Genomic DNA, 7,896 nt, shown 5'->3' on the forward strand with positions numbered 1-7,896 from the left:
AGATAAGGCTGGGCACAGTGTCTCATGCCTGTGATGCCAGCACTTTGGGAGACCAAAAAGAAATGATTGCTTGAGGCCAGGAGTTCAAAACTAGCCTGGTCAACCTAGGCAGGCCCTGTCTTTACAAAAACATCTTTTAAATTAGCCAGGTGTGGTGACACACCCCTATCGTCCCAACTACTCCAGAGGCAGAGCCAGGAGGATTGCTTGAGCCCAGGAGTTTGAGGCTGTAGTGAACTATAATTGTTCCATGGCACCCCAGCCTGGGTGACAGAGTAAGACCCTCTTTGAAAAGAAAAGAAAAGAAAAGAAAAGAGGACAATGAAAACAAAAGGCAAGGAAAATGCTTTAGTGTAAAGAAATGTATGGCCATAATGGAATGAAGCTTCACAGAAGATAGCAAAAATCAGATTGTACAAAATTGTCGTGAGAGGGAAGTGGGTGGTTATAAGGATTTGGAACAGGACAGCAAGGAGAGAGTGGCCTTGAATAAAATGGTTAAAGACAAACTGGAGTTTCCAGGGAACACTTTAACATTGTGCGTTTACAGGAATTAGGGAGATCTAGCCTCATTTAGGGTATATGATAGAAGTCAAGCAAAGGGAAACAGGCCTGACCTTGGTGTTCCTGACTAAGTGCCCCGTTGTGCTCATCAGAGAGCTGGTGGCAGGGCTTCTCTGGCCATGGCAGACCCAGGCAGGGCGGATCTCAGCCAGGACCTTACATATAAAGGAGTGTGAGAAGGAGGGAGAAACTTGAAAAGGCCATGAGCCCACAGCAGCAAGGGCAAAGGGTAAGGAAGCAGTGGGAGAAGCAAGGCAGAGAAGAACCAAGTCCAGAGAGGTCTGTTACGGCAGAGAGAGGGGACCTAGAGGCTACGGGGCTCTGGGACAAAGAAAGTGATACAAGCAAACCAGGTTGCTGTTTCTGTACCCAAGACAGAGGAGATTGTACAGATTTCTGCTAGGTGTGATTTTTAGCCAGATAAAAGTCAGGTGCAGGGACGCGAGGATAACCTCACGTCACTGCACTGCTGCCCTCGGATCACTTCAGACAAGTTTGGAAGGATTGCAGGTGGATCTTCTACCTGCAGATGACGGCGAGAGCAGACCTGGACAGGTGTACATGCTCAGAACCCAAAAGTCTAAAGATAGGGGATGACTTGCCTTCATTTTCTTCTACAGCAGAGTTGGCAAACTTTCTCTGTAGAAGGCTACATAGTTACTACTTAAAATGTGCAGGCCAGAAGATCTGTGCCGTCACTATTTTACACTGTCCTGGTGCAAAAGTAATCACAGACAATATGCAAATGAATGGACATAGGTAAGTTCCAATAAAAACTTGATTGACCAAAACAGCTGGTGGCCCAGATCTGGTGCACAGGCTGTAGTCTACCCACCCCTTCTCTAAAGTCTAGAGTTTCGTTGTCTTGAGGAGTAACAAGATCATTCCCAAAATCTAAGCAATCATTGAGGAAATGATTTTGGATCATATTGGCTACTAATATTTTTATGAGATGCCAAACCCTCTGTGCTCTCTCATTGAATCTCCACAACATTATAAGGCAAGTATTTTCACCAGTCTCATTTGATCTATGTTGGAAATGAAGGCTTAGAAAGATGGCCTCCTCTGCCAGTAACTGTGAAGTTGGAACTTGAATTCAGATCTCTGAGACACTAGGTCTCAGCCTCCTTCTATCCTGCACTTTTATCTCATCCCAGCACTGGTGGGCTTTGATCCTAGAATGTAAATGAAATCATATTTCACATGCATTGGCTTTTAGGGATTCTGAGGTGTAAACTTCAATAAAGAGAAGCATCGTTTTCAGAAACCAAGAAAGCAGGCCTCAGTCTTTCGCAGCCTAGAACTTAGAATGTGTTTATACTTTGCGTAGTTGGTAAAAAGTAGCTTCAGGCCTAAAACTCATGCTGTCTTCCAGCTTATTTAGCTCTGCAAAACCTTACTTCTTGGAAATGAATTTAATGTATGTGACTGTATATATTACAGATAGGCACCACACTTTGGGTTAATTTTTAGGGATCAGTGAGTGTTCACTGTAAATCCAAATTATCGGGAAACACACATTGGAGGTCATTTATTTGCAAGGTCAAGGGAAGTAAAGACACAGCAATGAAATTGAAAAGCTGTTCACACGTCAGGTATATTTTCTCTCATTGTTTTGATCACATTGAACAAATATCATCACTTGGTCTGATTTGGATTTTTTGAATGCAGAAAGACGAATGAACAAGCAGAAATCCCTCCCTTCAAGGGGCTTATAGTCGAGTGAGAGAAGGCAGGCAAGAAATAGATTAACAAGTGATATCTGTAGTGTTTATATCAGGTGGTGGCAAAAGGGCTGGAGGGAAACAAAAATAGGAAAGGGGGACAGGGCAGATGTGTGTGTGCACATGTGTGAATGCACGTGTGTTTGTGAGTCAGCAGGGCTGATGTGCAGCAGTCTGTGCTGGTGCCAGGGACCAGCCAGCAATAGCCGTGATTAGTCAGTACCTCTGCTCACCAGAATTTTCTGTATTGAACATCGCCCTAAAGTGGGATTACCCTTTCAAGATGAGTGATGGGGAGGCCTCTCTGGACAGGTCCCATCTAAACAGACACAGGGAAGGTGAGGGACTGAGCCCTGTGGACACCGGAGGGGGAATGTTTCAGGTGTGGCTGCAGAAGGACAGGGAGGTCAGAGTGGCTGGTTGGGAACACGTCCCATCAAAGGCCCTTGCCCTTTAAGTTGTGAGAACTTGGCTCTGAAGACTCAGAACGGTAGATTCTCTCAGCTTTCAGATGTTTGCGGGGTGGGGGGGTGGGGGGGTGGAGGCAGATCCACTAGTATCTTCTTGCACTAAGCAGATTAAATAAATAACCCTTGTTCAAGTTAGAGTTCATTGCTCTGTGATTTTGAATGGCTCGAAATGATTCTAAATCTTTGTCCAATTCAAAGATCAATGTCCCAGCCACCCAGAGGCAGACTTCTCTGTGGTGCTTATATATCTTACGGTAGACACATTAAAGACATTCACATATAAAGTGGATACTGTTCCCTTGTGTCTGAAACTACCACAAAGTACACATTCTGCCCCAACCAACCTCCTCCTTCCTGGACCCTCCAGGGTGTTTATAGCACCCTCTCCTGTCTGGAAATAGCCTTATATTTTCTATCAGTCTTGGCTGGCACACCCACCTCCACTCCATGCTCTTGGCCTATGCCCCAGAATGGCGGAAAGCAGCCCAGATATAGAAGATTCCTATTTCCTCCTCACTTCATTTCCCAGCCTAGCTTACATTTAGCAGTTTTTATTGTTTAAAAATGCTGTCTCCCGTGGTCTCTTAACCTCTATTCTCTCCAGCTTGCATCTGGCTTCAGACCAGCAAGCCAGTGAACATGTCTGTGCTAGTCTTGGTTTGGGGATATTCACCTTCAACTTTCCTTTCCTTCCCCCCTACCCCCTTTCTGGAGAATTGGTGGGCACAAGCAGGAAGGAGCATGAAAGCTGAACTCCAGTCTGTTTAGGTATGTGCCAGCCATACCTTAGGAACTCCAGATACCAAAGCTTGAAAGCCAAGAGTAAAACCTATAGTGATTTTGACCTTGGCACAGAGAAGTTAAAGATACAGGCTGCCCCTGGCCTAGCCATACATGTATACTGAGCTCTTAGGACCATTCTCCTAAGAGAAAGCAAATTTTAAGGGGTAATATAGAGAGAGGGGTGGAACTAGGATTAAGATTGTGTCTCCTCCCAAATTCATATGCTAAATCCCTAACCCTCAAGGTGATAGTATCAGGAGATAAGGCCTTTGAGAGGTGATTAGGTTTAGAGAAAGTCGTAAGAATGGGGACTTTATGATGGGATAAACATCTTTATAAAAAGAGAAGAGAATAGAGCCCCTTCCTTTCCCCCCCACCCCCAGCCTCCCCCTGGCCTCTCTCTTCCTCTCTTTTTCCCTCTCAGAGGACACAGCAAGAAGGTAGCCATCAATAAGCCAAGAAGAGAGCCCTCACCAGCACCTTGATCTTGGACTGCTCAGTCTCCAGAATCATGAGAAATAAATACCCGCTCTTGTCAATAAAATTTAGCTTATGTACATCAGTAAAGATGGCATCAAAGCAATACAAAAAATAAAAATAATAAAAAGTACATGAGCTATAACTGAAACAAGTTGAGCCAAGAGTTGCTGATGGTTGAAATCACAAATGCCAACATTCCCCCAAAATATATAATGTGGGCCATGTATGTAATTTTGAATTTCCTAATAGCCATGCTTACAAAGGAAAAAGAAATAGATGAAATCTGCTCTAAAAAGTCTTTTATTCAACTCAACATATTCAAAATATTATCACTTCAACACGTGTCAATAGCTACATTTGTAGCGCTCTATAGTCACGCATGGCTGGTGATCACCGTATTGGGCATCAGAGTTCTATGCTTTACACTCTGCTTTTATGTGTATTGAGAATGTTTTCCAGAATTAAACAAAATAGTTGACAAACAAAAAATAAACTCTCTGCTGTTTAAGCCTCACAACCTATATCTGGGTCCCAAGCTGCTGAGACGGGGACCCAGGGCCTTTCTCTCTCCAAATGAGATTAATAAACCACTGCTATCTAGTCCGCTCCTTCCCTTTTGCTACCTTCAAAACAGAACAACAATGAAAAACAGATGTCATTAGCTGTTTACTCGAAGCCTGCTCGTGTTTCAAGACCGTCCATTGTCTGAGCTCCCTCCAGGAGGGGGAGAGATGCTCTGCAGATGGTCTCTACTCTTGGGGGTCTTGGCCCAGCCCCACCACAGCAACCCTGAGGGCAACCTCACACAGAGAAATGAGACTTTGGGACACGGTGTTGGGAAGGATGAGGGGGTATGGGAGGACTTCTGCTCTGAAGCCCCATGTTTCACAGCTTCCTCTACCCTGGCTCCCCTTCCCATCTTCATTTTCTTCTAAACTGAGTGTGTCCAATCCTGTGCTCACTCTTTCTGCCTCCTTATCCCTGGCAAGATAGCCATGGAGTACACTTCTTGGCTAAGGGTGGCACCGGAGTAACTTGGGGAGTGGGAAGCAGGGGATGAGGGCGTAGGGGTGGGGTAGAGGCCTGTACCTTTTCGTCCGCGGTACCCCCATCCCTTCTGACTGGCTGGTCCCTGTAGGTCCCCAACACATATCTAGGGCTGGAGGAAGATGCAGTCTGATCCTGCCACCGAACACTCTGTTCCAGCTGCTGTTACATTTGAGATTGAACATAGAAGAAAAAAATACACAATAACTATATTGAAAGGCTGACTCTGTCCCTGCCTTCCCTTTGGTTTCTGTGCTTACATGATGGTAGGGTTTACACCACCTTAGAGTCTTGGCCTTCTGTGATATTGGACAGTTCCATTTGACTGTCCTGGGTTTTGTCTTCAACTTCCTTGGCTGGGACTTACCCACTCCACAGGCTGCTTGACAAATTCCACAGTGAGGCTCTTTCACTGACTATGTATGGTCCTACGTGAGGTTCAGTGAATGTTTTTCTAGGAAAAGGGTGATGTTTAAAACTCACATGCACATGGGAAGGCAGAAGGGGGGACAAATCGCATCCACCCAGGCCTTTCCCTCTCTTGGGAATGAATGTTGTTTCTCTCTGCCTCTGCTCCCCACCTCTCAAACTCTCAGAGTCAAATGTAGGGAGAGAACAGTCTTCGACAAGGTACTGTCCCCGGGGATGGAGAGAGGGGGGGTGTAAATAAGGAAGACCCTATCCCACCCCCGGAGTGTTCCAGGAGCGCTGTCTGCGGAGACTCCACTAGGAAGGGGCAGGGCTGCAACAGGCAGGCAGAGTAGAGCCCGGGAGAGCCACACACTATAACTGCACTGTCTGCAACCTTCTAATTATGCCGCTGGTGGCAAGAATGAGGTCATGGTGTCTGCAAGTGACTTTCTCAGTCAAAGTGGCAGGCTCCTGGCTCAGCCTTCTCTGATAAAAAGCAAAATCAGAGAGTTCCCTTCCTGTGTGTGTGTGTGTGTGGGCTGAGGTCAGAAAGAACTTGAATCTTCTTCTCCATCCCAGATGGATGAAAACAGACATCTGCTGGCAGGGTATATTCCTCTCTCTTCTCCAACCTGCAAGCTGGCCTGGCGACTTCCAACAAAGAACAGGAACTCTCCTCCCTCACTCCAGCCCCTGGTTGGCCCCCTATCATGGCCTTCAGGGATTAAAGCCCAGGTTTGTAGGCCTCCTCTTAGGAAAGGAACAAACGTCACTCCACGCCCCATGCACATCCAGCTCAGGCAGAGGCAGTCTGGGGATTGGACACCAGCAGGGTGGAATCCACCCAGGTTTCAGACATTTGTATCCAGGTGAAATCCCACTCTCCATGCACAGAGGCGCAGCCTTTCTGCTGTTCCTTTGCTGGCTGAGAAGGAAGAGAGGTTGCTGCAAATCTGGCTCTCAGGCCCCCTCTGTGAGTGAGCAGTGTAACAGCACCCTAAAGCCCAGCTGTTCCTACTGCTCTGGGAAGGGCCTGAGCCCTCACCTGGGGCACTCAGAGCAGGCAGGTGGGCAGTGAGCTCACACCTGGGCCTCACTTAAGCAGGTAGGAGTTGTATGGCCACCACAGGGAAGGAGAGCTAGTCCCATCTAGGCTGCCTTCCCCCCAAAGCCCTTCCATGTATCAATCAGCCAGCCAGAGTGGCTTTGGCCTGGGAACACAGGTTGCTGGGGGAAAGTGGTAAAACACTGTGTGAAATAGATGATTGGAGCAGATTTAGGGAAGATAGGCCAGCTTCTCAGCCATCAGCAAACGCTCAGAGCTCTTCTTCCTAAGCAGGTGATACGAGACGCTAAAAGCAATGAAATCTTTGCTGCGGTTATGTCCTTTCTGCAGCAATCAGAGGGACGTCCTTAGGGAAGGAGCTGCTCCTGGGCAGTCAGCAGAGTCAGTAGGTAAAGTCCTAGACTTCAAGGACCAGAAAGGGACCGCAGCAGTGAGGGGCCAGACTTGCAGGACCCCAGGAAGAGAGAGGAGAGAAGCGCTGTGGTGAGCAGTGCAGTGTCTCAACTGCTTCCCAGCAGAACTGCCCAGAGGGCCAGGCTGCCTTCTCCACTAAGCTCTACAGGCCCAGTGCCAGAGACCACAGTCTCTTAGGGACCCAGAGAAATGTTTAATTTCTATTAAAATCAGAAATAAACTTTTAGGCTGAAGAGAATGTTTTAATATGTAACATTAATATACTTGTCTTTATGCCCAACAGTCACAAAATATTATTTTTAATATTTTTTAGTGGACGAAGGAGTCCACAAAGGCGAAGGCAGCTAGTGCCCAGGGAAGTTTAACTGGGTCCCCTTGAGCCAGCGCTAGTCGCCCTTAGGGGCTGAGGACAACTCCCGGCTCCCTCGCTCCTTTGTGTCCCCTCCCACCACCACCAATTTCCTCCTCTTCTATGCTTTACAAGCAGAGCTCACAAGTAAAAAGAGAATGCATACAAAGAATGCATACGCCTTGGCACCAACTTCACTTTCTCAGCCTTCTGTGGGTCCCAGGCCTCCCTTTTGTCTCGCTCTCCGCTCTGAGCATTTCCAGACATTTGAGAGCCCGACAGAGGAAGGGGAGACAGGGATCAACCGGTTGACCAATTCCCTCTTCCCGAACCGTCGCCCCCACCCCCGTCACTCCCTGTGGGGAAGGGGGTTGGGGGAAGAGACCAGAGTCGGAGGAGGCCTTTGAGAGTGGGGTGCCACCGAGGCTGCGGGGGAAGGCTGGGCGAGAGAGCGGAGTGCCCGAGCGCATCCCTCCCGGCTCCGGCGTGAGGTTAGCACTGCTGCCCCCCGGCGGGTCCCGCAGCACCCGGGTGCCCGCGGCAGCGCAGACGGTTTGTGTTCCTGCGGGGCTCGCTCCCGGGCCTGGC

Source organism: Otolemur garnettii, unplaced genomic scaffold (genome assembly GCF_000181295.1).
Source record: "Otolemur garnettii isolate 467f Iridium unplaced genomic scaffold, OtoGar3 scaffold00018, whole genome shotgun sequence".
Taxonomy (NCBI): domain Eukaryota; kingdom Metazoa; phylum Chordata; class Mammalia; order Primates; family Galagidae; genus Otolemur; species Otolemur garnettii.